This window comes from Centrocercus urophasianus, unplaced genomic scaffold (assembly GCF_019232065.1).
Source record: "Centrocercus urophasianus isolate 14NV4802_14NV808 unplaced genomic scaffold, USGS_Curo_1.0 seq_12, whole genome shotgun sequence".
NCBI classification, from domain to species: Eukaryota; Metazoa; Chordata; class Aves; order Galliformes; family Phasianidae; genus Centrocercus; species Centrocercus urophasianus.
In genome coordinates this window covers 19,632,646-19,649,882 of record NW_024884364.1, presented here as the reverse complement: position 1 = coordinate 19,649,882, position 17,237 = coordinate 19,632,646, and positions in this window count along the sequence as shown.

Here is a 17,237-nt window from a genome sequence, read left to right as displayed (position 1 = left end):
GAAACTCAGTAGCAAAGAAGGAACATTCTGGAATATATTTCCCTTGGGCAAATGAACTATACATATATATATATATATATATAAAACATCATTGCAGGTTCATCAAGACTCTTCATTTAAGATCTCTGAATGTGCCTTTCTCAGATGCTCTGACAAATCAGACTGTGGAGAGTCCCCTGATGATCTATGCAACAGGGCAATAGTGACTGTTTTCATTAGTCACGCTATCTTTTTTTCCACAATTCAACTAAAGATCTATGAAGATAAGATTCAAAATGGACACAGTGATTTTTTATTTATTTTTTGAACTAATGTGATAAAGAGAGCTTCCTTTTTACAGTTAGCGTGCAGAAAAATCTCTTGGAATCATAGGTATGTTCCACCCAGGGGATGGGTCACCTCTCCTATGAGGACAGGCTGAGAGAGCTGGATCTGTTCAGCCTGGAAAAGTGAAGGCTTCTGGGAGACCTGAGACTGGCCTTGCAGTATCTAAAGGGTGCTGTAAGAAAGAAGCGGACAGACTCTTTAGCAGTGCCTGTGGCAATAGAATAATGGTTTCGAACTAAAAGAGGGAAGATTTAGACTGAATATCAGGGATATGTTTTTTACAATAAGGGTGGTGAGGCACTGGAACAGGTTGCCCAGAGACTGACTTGAACTGAGGTGTTTCTGTTCATTGCTTGGTAGTTGGACCAGATGACCTTTAAAAGTAGAAAAAAAAAAAAAAAAAATTCTATGATTATATGTCTATCTTCACCATAGCTGTATATCACATGCAATGTCACAGAAATTGGCAAGTGCACAAACCATATCAAAACTTAAAATAAATTTGGGCAGTTTAACTGCGCAGTCTAGGAATTTGCCAAATTACATTTCTTTGAAAGAAAAATGATCCATATTCCTAAACATTCAGTGCAGTATGACCATGTATTATAGCTTCTGTTGTCCTACTGTTCCTGTAAATGCAATGATTTCTCTCTTTATGTAGGGTATATTTCCACTGTCCTGAAACACTGGCTATGTACACTGCAAAGCTCAGAAGCAATAGGTCTGCTTGAGGCTAGAAATATTTGACTTTTTGTAACCAGTTGAATAGACTTGTTCATCATGTTTTCAAGAAATATATGCTTGCACTGTATACATTTATGTATGTATATATGTCATTATATGCCTATATAAATATATACATGCATTTATATGTTTATTATGTTATGTATGTACACAAAGACATGCACACATTTATACATATAAATATGCCCTTATGCATACCCGTACTTGTTTAATGACAAAAAGGCATTCATATGACATACAATTTGTCCTAATGAGGAACAGGAAATAATGAACAGTTCTTGTTCTGTTTTTTTTATTAGTAGCAATTTCTGAGGGATTGTGTGCCAGTGAACAGGACAGTAGGTTCATTCAATAATCTTATCTTCCATTTATAAATCTGTATGCAGTTGGAAAATTGCTGTGCATCACCTCTACAAACAGTGCTTATGGTGAGCTATTACCCTATACCTTACATTTGCCTACAGAGCTCTTGACCTCTACTGTGGAATAGTAAAGTATATTCTTAACGTTTCAGGGTCTGGTCCACAGTTCTGATACAGCATTTTGATGCTTTTTGCGCAAGTTCTCCAGAGAGGCTTTGATCACTGGCAAAATTGCTTTTTCATGACCTCATTCAATATGCAGAATAAGCTTCACTACCAGGTGCCATGGCTTTCCTTCACTGAGATTTCCCTAAGGACATTCTGGCCTTTGTGTAAATCTTCTTGTGACTCCTTTGTTCTTCTTCAAAATGCAGGCTGTGCTGAAACTCCTAATTCTACCTTTGGAAACATTCCTTCTATGACTTCCCCACCATCCCAGTGAGACCCAGATCAACGCCTTTCCTTCATCTGCACAAATTAGAAATGCAGCTTCATTCTCTCTCTTCTTCTCGCTCTCTTCCATAGCCAAATTCTTTTCCCTGGGCTTTCCCAGAACAATTTTCCTTTGCTCAGGTTTTGCTTCTTGGTATTTACTCTGGTTGTTTAATTGCATACATCTAAATGAAAAGCTCTGCTTGTAAAGTAGTACACTACTCTTTTTCTCTCTCTCAAAGACTCATCTCATGACAATTTATTCTGTGTGGCTGAGCATTTTTGAAGTACGAGGGCTGCTCCAAAAGTACTGCCTCCTATGTTATTATGTTAGCCTACAATGTCAGTGGTGGATGTTGGTGATATGGCAGTATAGACTGAACCTTCCTCTCATTATTCCATTACATTCTGCTGCTGTGTGACAGATGGCAGCAGAGTAGCAGCCTGACAAAATGGTGTCTGACTTCTGGGTATGTATGAAGCACTATCAGTGTGTAACTGAATTCTTCCATGCAGAAAAAATGGCACCAATTAACAGCATAATAGACACTATTTTTGGAGCAGTCCTTCAAATGTACTGCCATACCTGAAGCACTAGCAAAAAGATTTCTCCACGCACAGTGGAGTCTGCTACTGACGATACTATTGCTGGCAATGCAACCTAAAAGGGAGGTCAGTTTTTTGTACATATCTCCCAGAACACACATTTCCCATCCAAAAATGTAATTATTGTATAAAATGAGAAGTAAAAATTTGAAAAATTGAATTACAGATTTGTACTTAGGCATTAATTTACCTTGAATTGGCAAATCTTATACTATCAGCTGTATTAAATCTGTTAATTCTATCCGTTTCAACTCAGCAAACCACTGCTGGAATAATTTTAGCTTCATTAATAAATGAATCATGTTTAATAAACTTGCATTCCAAAAGAAAATTGATTTAAGTATTTGTATTCTATCATAAAAATAGAAACTTCAAGGTAAAAAATGAATAAGCCTTTCTCTCTGAAATGATGATTGTAACGAAAAAGTTGAAGTTACACAAGCAGAAGGTGACATCATCACCTGATCTAACTGGAAAAGAAAAGTCTAGGAAATGGTAAGTGTACTTTGTAAGGCAAAACCTAGATGCCTTAAGGACAAGACTGCTTAGAAACTGTAACAACAGTTTATAGGTTATAAAACAAGGAGAGAAGTTTTGCAGAGACTCTTACAGGAATTAGCCCAATACAATTCACAAGATGCAGCTTCAGCATCCTCAGTAAATTACGAGCACACTTATGACAGTCTAGTTCAGGCTTTGATCCCTGAAAGGCTTCTCCCTGTCTGTTATGTGAAAAAATTCAGAGTCCAAAGGATGAAAAGCATGAGTCCCAGTGAGCCTCAGTATTTTTGGTGCTGCAGAATTTCTCTAAGTGTAACAAGAAAATAGAAAATACCACAGCAATACTGAGGTGCAGATTAACTCATAATGTTTGCACAGTGACTAACAGGTTAGCTGATGCACAAGCTATAGGTCTCCCACGTAAAGATCCTGCAAGGCTGCGGTTTGAACTAAAACATGTTCGTGAGTTCTGCTGCAATCTCAGTACTTGCAGTACCGTGATCCCAGGTGAGCTACGTAATACCAGTCATCACACATTTGAACCTTTGAAGGTTACTCTTAGGGACTCACTGTCAAAAGCAGAATAATAACACTTTTCATTACACATCCTTCAGGTTCAATACATGTTGGGAAAAGAACAGCCTTGTACTTGTGAATACATCTGCCTGCAGGTGCAAGATATTTCCAGCAGGAAAAACAAGCAGAGCAAAAAATGTGTTCTAACCTAGCAGAGTTTCACTAGAAAAACATGATAGTGAGAGGGAAAAATAAGGACAAGCTGATCTTCCATCACAGCAGTGAGAAGAGTACGGTACATAGGAGGGAGATTAATTGCGCTAGTATCTAAAAAACCTTATGCAATTTATAGAACATGGTATTTCAAATAGAAAGGATCTTCCTAGAGAACAACTCTCTGGCTCTTTTTATTTAATTGCTGCTGTTTTTTCATTTCTTTCCCTCCTCCGTTTTTATTTCCATCTTGGATTTCTAAGCAGCAGTATGTCCTCATCTGAGGTTGTGCTCTTAATCAAGGGGATGTAGAAAATCATTCTGAGTATTTGTCTTGTCACTGTGTCTCATCAAGAAGCTACGGAGTAGCAGTCTCTCTTCTTCTGTTTTTATATTTTTGGTATTATTATCATTTTTTTTCTGAGAAGTGATACTGGGCAGCATAACTGTGCATTGGCTGAACCCTCCAGATAACAAAGTACATAGTAAAGCATGTCAATGGGCATGATTCTGATATGCTTTTCTTAATTAAAGGATTGTTCCTCTGGGAACAATGATATGATTTCACATGTCCTCATCAATCTCTTCTAGTTATTTCTTCATTTTGAAATTAGACCATCTTAGTCTGCTAAGCTTTAGAAAATCAAACAAGTTAAAACAAACACGTGGTGAATCCTGACCTAGTTTCTTTAGAAGTTTAACATGAGAGGGTGAGTCAATTTATTGAAAGCAGGCTTTGTATTTCCAAAAGCTAGTTCCATTACTATCCTATTCTTAAAAGTATTCCCTGAAGCCGTCAAAATTCAATCTCATGTTAGGAAGAGATAAGTGAATATACATAAACGCTGTTTTCAATTTATAAAAAGAATCACAGAATGCTCTGGGTCTTCTGTAGTTCCACACTCTCATCTTCTCATTACACATTTGCTCCCTGAGTCTTAATAAATATGAGTGTGTATGGAGAGAGATCACGTAGGGCCTTCTGAACAGTGTCCTGTGTGCTCACAGTCAGCAGATCCACAGCAAATCTCTAGTGGTCAGGAAAACCTACAGGAATGAATGAAAAGGATGGTGGGGGTTTTGGGATCATTGGGCAGCTAAGATTTTTGTAAAGTAATATAATATATATATGCCTGTATGTATAAATTATCATTCTTTTGCGATTTTAGACAAATGATAAATCTAAACCTGAAAAAAAATAATTTAAACTGTCACTTTGTGTTTCCTTGTTCCAGTTAGTGAAAGTAAAGTGTGAAAGGAGATCATCATCTCTGCAGGCTGAAGTAAAACAGTCACTTTTTACTTTTTTGGGGGGGATGAGTGGGGGTGGAGGAAGGGAGTTGGGGAGAGAGTTGGGGGGGCAAAAATACTAACTAAAAGCAGACTTATTTTCCAGCATCCCTTTTCTAACTGTACAATTTTTTCGTTTGTCATTTTCATTTATTTTGTGTCATTGTTTCATAATGAAGAGTTTAACTGGTCCAATTCACATTCCAATTCCTGACACTGCAACATGCATGCATGCTGACCTTTGTCATCATAAGGAAGGATTTGACCAAAAGACCCATCAGGACCTCTTGCAGAAAACTTCGACAATAGTCCTGATTTTTCTTCCTGAATTTGTTCAGTCATACTGTGCTGAATGTAGCTGAAGAAGTGCTGCTTTACACCCATGAAATGGGCAGGAAGGAGTAAGAAATGAAAACCAAGATGAAATAAAGGACATCACTATTTGGAGTTTAATAATAAATGTGCAGTTTAAAATGCATTTAATCCAAGTGTTTTTAAATTCTCTATTTTCAAACTTTCTGTACTAATCATGAAGTACTGTTATAGCTACCAAATGTGTTATAAAGTATAGCATAAAGTTTTCATTTTCTGCAAAATCCTTTGTGACATTTTTATTAAGCATGATCGATCTTTTTCTTTAGTCTCATGTATGTTGCAGTGGTGCTGTCATTCATATGTATTTATAAATTCACAGACAAAAGTGACAACATTTGTTAGAAATGCATTTAGATATTTCTTCACAATTACAGTGGAAAATACTAATGTAAATAATTCATTAATAAGTATGTGTGAAAGCAGAGCCTTGTAAGTGTATTTTTCACAATTGCAAATAATAGATTTAATATAGAATTTCCTGATGTTCAGTGGATATGTTTTCAACTGATAGTGGCAATGTATTAGGTTACCAGAAAGCAGTTTATAATGAGCTGTGACATAGTGAAGACGGCATCTTTGCTTTTAGGTATGTGATTAAAGCATCTGAAATTGCAAGTGCTGGGATAATATATGGCACTCATGTGGTGAAGGAGAACAAATCTTAGTTTGTATAATCTGCTTGCCTTTGCAAAAATCTGTATTTTAAAAGATAATGATATTAGAAAAAATAGAAACTGTGTTAAGAATTAATGATAGTAGGAATATGCAGTTTGTTTTTTATACGACTGTTATAAGTAGTTTGGGGAGTGTTCTACTGCTGTACCACCCAAATGTTTTTTTAGTATGTCTGATGCACTTTACCCAGACAAGCTGACTTTATTATTAATGACACTGCATGCATTTTTCACATTTTTATCTTCATTGTATTGAATAAGTGATACATGGTACAGACAGAATACATGACATAAAAACATTTCTCACTTTAAAAAACCACAACATTTGATATGCTCCTCTGCTGTTACATAAAATTGTAACTGAGAGGATAAAAGCTATGTAAAGTGGGGAAAAGCACCGAAAGAGCATTTAAATATCTTTCTTTTTGAATAGTAACAATCCAAAAAAAAAAAAAAAGATGCTAGCTATCCATCAGTATGTACATAATTATCCATGTGTACACATTATTTAAGAGCACTGACAAATCATAGCTATGCTGCACTGAGAAGACATTAAGATATAATTCAAAACAAATAACAAAATACATGCAAAATAAAATCAAGATATGCCAATTTGAACAGAAGTTGAAAAGACTACAGTCAGTTGTATGGAATGTGATTTTATCAGAGAAGGATTTTACAAGAAGAAGATTGGAAGGAAGCAAGAACTGAATGCAAGATGCAAGGAAGAAACCTGTTTGCTTCTTGAAATGAATTTTGATATAGACTTGGAATTAAAGACTAGAAATTAGACATTAAAAAATTCCAGTAAATGTTTAGGAATTTCAAGGAAATGCACCTTTAATTTATTACAGCATTATAGTCAAGGTTCAGCCTCGTAAGATCACTGACAGTCTCGAAGTAGGAGCTATTTTTCAGAGAATGACTAAAGATGGTATGCAACTGTCTTTGTCCATCTGTATTGACATGACATTGTTGATAGTTTCGATATCACCTTTTTTTTAATGTTTGGTACAGTTGGCAAAGTTAACATCCTCTGAATATTCTCTGCGCTTTGCTTCTATCCTATTATACAGACAGAAGACAAAGTTGAGTTTGAAGTGAAGCAAAAACAACAAAACCAGATTAATAAAAGATAGATTCTTATATTTTTTTCTTAGCACTTAGTGAAAATTCACAGCAAAAGTACTTTCCCAGTGGTATGCACTGAGCAAATAAATTCTGAGTAACTGGGCAATAACTAATGCTAAGACTGCCAATATTGAGATAAAGAAATATATCTCTATATTATTATTGTTATATATTATTATCTCTAATATTATATATTATATTATATACCACCATAGGCTGATATATGTAAGTATATCAGCCTATGCTGATAACTTCAGTTGCTCAGTGCTCCCATGTGGTGTGAAGAACACCCACAGTAGAAGAAAAGCAAGGTAATGTATGAAGCAGAACAATAAAGGCAACACAGAACTGCCTGGTGAAGACACCCATAACCATCACTGGTTATGTAAGAAGCATACCTTTGGGAAAATACATTTTATTAATCGGGCTTTGTTGGTTTGCAAGCATTCGTGACTATCTTAGAAGCATCTGGTACATATCAATTTACATAATATTTAAAAAATAAAATAAAAAAAATTGTTACTTTGCCTTTTTCAAATTGCTCATTCAAAGAAAACCAAACATGAAGAGAAAGAAGTGAGGAGAAAAATGGAAATGATCTATTTCATCTCCTTTCTCTTTCTTTCTTTTCTTTTTTTTTTTTTTTTTTTTTAATAATTTTTTTATTTTGTTCTCAGGGTGACTAGATCACATGGATTAGGAAAATAAGTGAAAGCCTTTGAGAGGCCATTTGTGCTTTTCCCTCAAGATAGTCTTCCTCCAACTTTTGATGGCAAGGGCCCTTTTAGGATACTATCAACAAGTGAAGATAAGCAAAAATCACACAATTAGTGAGGAAATATATGCTGAACCTGCAGCAGAGAAGCATTTCCCTTTTTTTTTTTTTTTTTTCTTTTTTTTTTTCCCTGGATTTAAGGCATCTAATTCCATGGAATCATAGAATGGCCTGAGTTGAAAAGGACCTCAAAGATCACCTAGTTTCAACCTGAATGCCGTGGGCAGGGTTGCCAACCACTAGACTAGGCTTCCTGGCTTTCATTGAGATGCAAGTTATAGGTATTATTTTCTTCCTTAGAGAGCACTTTAGATTTATATACATTTCAAGGAACTGAAATAATTGAAATAGATGTATTAGCAACATCAATCTGGTTAGAACTGTTCCCAACAAATACAGCTACAAGTTCACTATTACTAAAGAGGACAATATCTGCCTGTCAGAATCTGGCTTTAAATTGCTAAGATGTGATTTTATTTTGCTGCCATTATTCTCCTGATCTGTCAAGACTTGTACTCTGATTCGGCATTTGCTCAGTTTGCCTTCACTGTACAGCCTCTTAACGTGGCCTGCATCTCTCATGCTTCTGACAAAAAGTCTGAGCTGCTTTATACAGGCTCATGGAGAAACAGCAGCACAATGGCACTGCCGATCATTGTAGCCTGTGATGCCCTGTGAAACTATGCCACACAGGACCTTCAGGGAGTGAAATTCAGCCAAGAGCCAGCAGTCCTATACTCAGTCTCATGGTCTGACATGTCTAGGACAACACCTGTCACTTGAATCCAGTACATTTCCTACTCTTTTGGATTAAAAACAGTGTCTTGCACATCAGCATTCAGACAGCGAGATAGGTTTCGTATAAAACCTTGTAAGCCTCATTTCTTCTGATATTATACTGATTTTACGTAAAAGAGAATTCACTTCAACTGCTTGGCAAGGTCCCTAAGTTGGGTGTTGAAAATTTACACAGATCTTCGTCTCAACTGCACCAGATGTCAAAATGGCATGAACATAGCCAGAAACACAAGCTGAGCTGGCTAACGAGGGTTTTATGATAGGATGGTAGGTGATAAATTAGTTAGCAGCATTACAGTGTAAATGGTAATAGGAATAATTGGTCTTCACAGATGACATCCTATTTAAATAAATGGGCAAAGTTCATATATTTCTTACTATGTTGCTGATGTATTGTGACCTCTAAGGGACATGGCACATCATTTATGCTCATAAAGAAATAATTACTTTAGAACAGCAAATATAGTTTTTTTTTTGTTGTTGTTGTTTGTTTGTTTGTTTTTAATTATTATAAATGGCATTGGTTGCTGTTTATTCTTTTCCTTGTAAGTATAGAAAAATCCTCACTAAATACAGATCTAGACTTCATGGCTAAAAATGTAATAGCCTTACACATAGTTCAAAGAAGATAAAATGATTTTGCAAGCCAAGGACCAGCGTACTTGATTTCTGTATTTCTTGTTTCTTACATGTTTATTTTCTCCTGCTTTCTCAGAACCTTTTGACAACTGGACAGTTCCTTTTACAGGTTCATATTTATGCTTATCCTCTTTACTTTATGGTACCTGTTCATTTCAGCAATATAGCTGAAATTTCTACTAACAGCAAATTCTGTTGCTGTTATGCATAATTTACCACTGGTGATAATGAAAAAATAAAACTTGCTTTAATTAAACAACAATAAAATAGCTCTGATGACTTACCGAGAATAATTATTCTTTATTAAAAAGTAGAATACAATATGTGTTATTCTTTTCATGCATCATCAACTTCTTTCTAAGTAGTTAGTCTTACACTTGTGTGAATAGTGTTTGCTTAGTGTTTGCTGTAAGGCTGAAAAAAACAGTGATTGAAAACAGTGTCCGCTATGTTTTTGAAAGAGCTAATGGCCCCCTTTGGAGTTGCTAATTGGCAAGTTCTGCAAATCCAGGCTTTTGAGGTATGGTTGCCATGGAAAAATTGCTTTGAAGTTGGCAGTTGTGAATATTTGACCACAATTTTTCCTAGTTTGGAGACAGGATGAAAAGCACTGTCATCTCTCCCACAGGGCAAAAGATATCTGGAGAAACTGTGCAAAATGATTACCCATCAGAGTGGGCAGAACACTGGCACATGATGACAAACAAGATTTTCCCACAGGGTTTCATTTTCCCTGGCTGCCGGGTATTTATTTGGAACTTTTCCTGTTTCTGTTTTTGTTGTTTGGGCAGTAGGGGGGGGGGAGGTTCGTCAGTCTTTCACCTGATTAGAAGATATGTGGATGAATAAAGGTCAATAACTTCCATTTAGCCTAAGCATTTGTAAAAGAAATGCACTATCGCTGAGAGATAAGTTGATATTCTTACACTAACATATATATATATGTATATATGGCTTATATAAATATATAATGGCATATATATGTATATATGGCTTATATAAATGTATAATGGCTTCTTAAAAGCCATTTTGAGAATTTGCATCATCTATACTGGAAAAAAATCAGACCTGCTTGTTCCAGTACTACTGAGATGACGGAAAGGTACATTTTATGTTATATCACAGCATCAAGGAAAACTATACATGGCTTACTCCTTCATGCAATCTCACGTCACAATTTGTGATGATGTCCAGTGATGCATTAAGTCGCCTTCTGTCTGCTTATCAGATTTCAAAGTAATCTTTCTTTTAAATCAGTTTGCCAGTTTGCACAAAATTTAAACTGACAGTCTTTGACCTTAACCAATTTATGCACTGAATGCAATAAGACCAGAGACTGGTGTCATAAATGAAAAAGCGGCTTCTTCTTGCTTTTCTGATTTACTGTTTTTCCTCTATTACTCCTTTAAATCTACAAAAGATGCGCTGATATCACTGAACACTGGTGAATTTTATTCTAACAACTTTGCTTATATACCTGAGCTTTATCCTTGTTTTCCCTAAGCCAAGATTACCCATCACCTTAAATGGCGTACTGATATGGGTACTGGCTATCAGTCTGAGGAAACCAAACCTATTTCACGTTTTCATTTGGGCTTAATTTGGATAAGTTATTTCAAGAGGGAGAAACAGTTAATCTTCAGTAGATGTATTTATCCATACATCATTAAAAAAAAAAAAAAATTCCACGGTAATCTGACAGACTGGTTTTGATTCTTGTACATGAAGATGATGAGTTTTGAAGAACTCTTTACCTCATAATAACCCATACAATACTAAAAATGAAGAAAAGATCACATGTTTACATAGTGTAAGTATTACATGATGTTACAGAGGAAGAGAGGTTTTTTGTTTTTTTTTTTTTATGGTTACATAGTCTGACCTAAGGCAAATCAGACTTTCCTAACATTTCTTGGAAAATGAGAGTTTTTTGAGGGTAGGAGGACTGCTGAAAAATTGGAGCTAGAAGTAATAAAAAAAGAAATTCTATAAAGAGTGAATTGCTGATGTAAATTTGAGAGGTATCTGTTCTCGTTTACATAAGGTTCAGTTTTGGGATAAAAACAGAATTTTCGATATAAAAAGAAAATAAGTTACTATTAGGTAGCACAGATTTTGAACATTTACTGGAATTTTGGTATTCAAAATAATTAGTTCACTTCTTCTGGATAAAGTTGGCTTCACTAATTACAGTGAACTTTGGCTTAAGATTTTGCAATCCAATTTCCTTAATTTTCAATACATAATTATTTGCTGAAAAGGCTGTCTTATATGCTAAATTAAACTGTCTTTTACATTCTTTTAAGTCATAGAAAGAATTATTTTGTGGTTTGTGGCTATTATGTAACAGCGATTAAGGCAAAACCTTCCAGCTTCCTTTCTCCAGCTCTATCCCACTATCTGGATTATAATGTTTAGTCTACATCTTCAGATATGTTAATATGTTTATATTGTATCAAAGTTTACAATTCAAATAACACTATAAAGAAAAAGATGTTACATTTATATATTTAGAATATATTATTATTCCATTAACTCCATTAATATTCTATTATTATAGAATATTATTTGAATATTTAAATCTGAGGTGTTCCCACACCAGTATATAGTAACAGAAATTATAGATAAAGGAATTAGAACCTCATCCTAAACTGAAGGCAACGCAAAGTATTCTTGTCTCTTGGTCAGCAAAAGTGACAGAAAACAGAAAGATCACACTCCTTGTAGCTACAAATCTAGAATTCTCTTGGGCATGCTTCACATTATCCTGTTGGGCATAGGAGATGCCAAACCCACCCTTTCTGCAGGCAAGGTGTGAAATGCCACTCATTTCTGCATTCAAAAGGGGGAAAAGACTTGATGGTAACATTAGAATAGATCAGAGAAAAAAACGTTCCTCCACAAGAAGCAGATTATGAGAGAAAATTCATCCTAAATGGGTTTGACAGTAAATATGCAAGATTTAGGCTATAAATAAACCAAAGGTGTCATTCCACTTCACAGTTTCTTTATTTGCAAAGCCGACTCATTGTCTTTTTTTTTTTTTTTTTTTACCATTTCCTCAAATTTCTCACTGAGCCATGTATATATTTGCGATCTATTTTAAATGTCTCTTTTTCAAGGTTTTATTTGCTTGTTTGTTTTTCACATCAGCAATCAAATTTAGAACACGGAATACATCTTGTATCCACATTAAAGATAAAGGGACAAAGTGCCGTTGTACTGTAAGCATGAGGAGAGAGGAGATGGAGAGACTCCCAGTATAGTTTGGCTGTGGGCATCATCCAGTGCTTTGTGCCACAAGTGAAAGACCAATATAGATCAGAAAAATAGGTTTTTCTTTCCTTTTCTTTTGTGAGGATATGCACGTACTCTGCATTCACTCAAAGCCTGAGAAAAACATTTTGTTGTAAAAACTCAGTAGAGACAGACTGGTCTCTCTTTTAATATGACAGAGCACTTGCCTTGCAAGACCATTGCGTTTAAGTCCAGTGAATTTTAACTTCACCCTACTCAGACTGGCAAAACATGGGAGACTACTGGCCGGCTTGAGGAATGGTAAATCGCAGGTTTCCGAGCAGAAAAATAAATGTGTAAAGAAAATCAAGACTCAATAAGTGATCATATCTCTACAACATGATGTACAGGGCACACGCTGGGAGAAGATGTGAACTCAGCTTATAAACTAATCTCCAGAGGCTACTTAATCATTATGCCTAATTACAAAAATAATTAATTAAAAATAATAAATGCTGCATGAATAAAACTGGTTTCTTTCCAAAATGTCATTGTCCTCATCGTACTGAATGATACTTAAGATCACACTGTCACTCTTGGAATAAAAATATTTAATATTTTTATTTTAAGGAAAAAGACTAAAACATATGGAACAGTAAATTCCTCATGCTCCCTTAATAGGTATAGAAATACTGCTGAACTAGCCAGCACCCTGGTAAACTAGCCATTTTCTATGGCAAAGAATATCTTAATAGTTCATTAAGAAAATAAGGAGCTTGGAACTGGGACTCAGATATTTTATGTTGCTATCCTAGCCACTGAAATATTCTATTAAAACAAACAAACAAAAACAGATTCCATGCTTTATTATAAAAGAAGCCAATCATGTCCATAATCCACAGAGAACCGCATAGGATATGCATGATGAACAAGAGAATCTAAACTGCCAATAACAAGTAAAGTAAACCAGCATACAACTCAGTCCCTGATGAATGCTCTTCTTCTCTTCATTCTTCTCTTAAGGAACAAGATTAAAGACAAACTGTTATTCTTACTGACCTCCATTCAGCTTTAGATGGCTCCAGATTACATTTTTTCAGATCTCTTTCTATGACAAAGAGACTATACAGGCCTAGGAACAATGTGAAAGCATCTGGAGACTGTACACTGGAAACTTAGGTGTCCCTGTTTTTTTTTTCTCCTAAATTCTTTTCTAAGTGTAGCTCAGCCACGTTTTGTTTTCTTTCATTTTTTTCTTTTTTTTTTTCACTGCACATTTTTATCTCTGTTTTTTGTTTGTTTTCCCCTGCGATAAATTACAGGTTGATGTTTCAGGGATTTTAACATAAATCTTGAGAAAAAAATATTTTATTGTCTTCACAATCATTGATGTTTTAAAGAGTTGTGTAAAATATGAGTATTTCTATGGGCTCATTTTATTTCAGTAGATTTGTATATAATAGATATACTTGGCTCTGTGTCTGCATTGCATTTTGAACAGTCATTCTCTTTCCAAATATAACTGCAACACAGCTCCACTAAATTCATTAAGAAGGACGGACGTTATTCAAGCGCAATGCCAAAAGCGTGCTTTCAAGGTGTAATGTTTACTTTCCTTTTCCAACAGTATCTCAAGCCAGGCTAATAATGGGTTTACAAGAATTTAGTGGGCAAGAGAGGGGATGCCTGCAAGACATCATAAGTGCTATTGATTTTTCTTAAGTGCTAGAGCTTTTAAAGGGATTCTTACAAAGAAACATGCTACACGAAACAGGACCATGACCTGTCAATTTAGCTGGACAGTAAAAGGTAGACAGAGACTAGGAAAGCCAAAGAAATGGCAATACCTCTGGGTTTAATAAAAGTGGCTAAGTTCCTTCAAAATTGCTCTGCAGGCAATTGGGAACGCATCACAACCATTCAGCTTCACTTCAGTGGAGCACCTTATGTGGGAGATCTTATCAGTCCTAGTCTTCAAAGATTATGGAGAGAGGCTGAAATAACTTGCAGGTTAAGTCATGCTTCAGAAATCTTCAGACACCAGATATATGGCCAATTCACCAGTCATAGCTTCAGATCAACATCAACCATATGCATGACAAAAATATCTCTTGTAGTGTCAAATGCACAAATAATGTCACAATGCTAAATGATCGTTTTCTGTCTTCCATTGCATTTTCTGCTCACTTTCTGACAGATTATTGCATGTGACACTCTGTATGACATAAAAAGTACACTTTCCCAAGGCCACTTGCTGAGCAAAAGATCCATCAAGGCTTCTGAAATGTGTTTTCAAAGAGGTTAAAGTGATCTGGTGATGTGTTGAATGTGTTTTTCTATACAGAAAACTGAAGTCAACGGGAATTTAAAATGCGAAGTAGAAAGTTATTTAAAACATATCTTTCCTATAATGGCAAAGGCACACTGTGAGATTTTTTGTGAATGTTTTGACAATTACAAATAATCAGTTAATTACATGGAACCAGTCCAAAACACTTACTGGCTTTCTAACTTCACACAAGGAAAATACCAATCTGCTATTAAAGATCAAAATCTGTATTTTGCTCCTAAACAATTCACAAGGACATTAAGGAGATACAACAGCAGTACAGAAACATGCTGCTTAGGTAGTGTACAAAAAATTATTCATCAATTGAAAATAAGCCCAGATTTTTGCCTTGAGCATGCTTTAATCTATATAAGAAAAACAATTTCTGTTTTGGTTTTGCATACAATTACAGAACTGAGAAAGAGACATTGGTTGTGTAGAAATACATGTTTCTTCACCTCTGAGGGATTACAGAAGATTTGCATGTAAAGTGATATTGGATATTTTCAATAAACCAGTAAACATCAGTAAATCATATATTACCTGTTTTCATTTTCTTTGTTTTAAATGAAAACAAAATAGATTTTCCAGTAAAAAGCTAAGTACTGGAATCTGTACAGACTGAACAGACAATACCACCTGGTATTTTTCCCTTATCCTCTGTAAGAATATGTGTACCAAGACTGTATAAACTCTTGGAGAGATCACTCCTAGGCTGATAAAATACCACTTAGCTGAATTTTTATATATGAAGGTCGCTCCAAAAGTAATACTTCCTATTCATTTCCTTACAAAATATAGCAGATACAAAAAGCACAATAACACCATCTGATAGAGCAAATCTGCAACTACAAACTGTGTCTTTTTCAACATAGTCACCACTATTAGCTATGCATTTTCACCAGTGATGAACAAGAGCCTGCATGCCACGCTCATTAAAATCTGCATTAGCAGAGGAGACCCACTGGTGAAATGCACTGTGCACACACCCACTGTGTAGTCTCCAGAAGTATTCAGCAAGCATCAATGAATGGGTGCCATATTTTCTGCATGGAGGAATTCAATTACACACCTTTCCTTCATACACACCTCCATGTCAGACGTGAAATTGTCAGACTGGCCCTCTGCTGCCATATCATACAGCAACAAAATGTAATGAAACACTAGTGGAAGGTTCAACTTCCACTGCCATACCACCAACATCTGCCTCTGATGCTGTAGGCCAGCATAATAAAAGGAGGCATTGCTTTTGAAGCAGTCCTGTACGATATACATAACCGTGAGGAAGAGATTCGATAACACCAATGAACTCTGAAATGAGTAATACATAAACACAGGGCTATTGAGCTGGACAGGTTGTACAGAGTGAAATACAAGATGGGAACGGCATGTATCTAGTAATGAAGATGAAGAATTAGGAGGTAAAAGAAATGTCTATATCCTGGGTAAATGTCATGATAACTGAAACTCTTGCTGCTTTTTTCAGAAAAAAAACGATTTTATCTTAGCAAGTTAAAAATGTGTCAAGGAAAAAAAAAAAAAGTACTTTCAGTTTTCAGACTGATTTATTAAGAAACAACATGAATGACATTAAAAAACCTTTTTTTCATTCTCATGTATAGCAGGGAATAGGCTTTAGGAGAGATAAAAACTTATGAAGAATGTGTTCCTTCAGATTCTGTAAACTAAAATAAGTCTGAAATTAGCATTCTAATTGGAAAAAAAAAATCACTGTTTTCTTTTTGATAAAAGCTTTGCCAACTGAATGAAAACCCCATTGCTAATGTTCTGTGAATTATGGAAGACTGTGTACATATATACTTGCATGCTTCTCATTTTGGCTCTTTCCAATTATCTCTGCTGTACTTTGGCTCTTTGACACACCTACCTTATTTTTGTGAGGAAATATAAAGAAATAATGTTAAGAGTGCTACAGTAAAAAGGAGTGCCAATCAAAATGGAACATATTGAAAAGTTCAAATATTTTCCATTAATACATTCAGAGTCAGAGCTCTCTTTGTTCTTCAGCTTCTTCAGTGCTACAATTAATTCAATTAAACTAACTCTAAAGCTAACAAGTATTGTAGTAGATCATAACCTTTAAAAATGTCTGCACCCTCTCTCTTACACATTTACCTTACTTAGCATATTTTAATGACCTCTCAAGGAAGAACTATTTTAAGCTTTCCTAGCTTCTAAAAAATAAGAAAGAAGGAAGGAAGGAAGGAAGGAAGGAAGGAAGGAAGGAAGGAAGGAAGGAAGGAAGGAAGGAAGGAAGGAAGGAACCA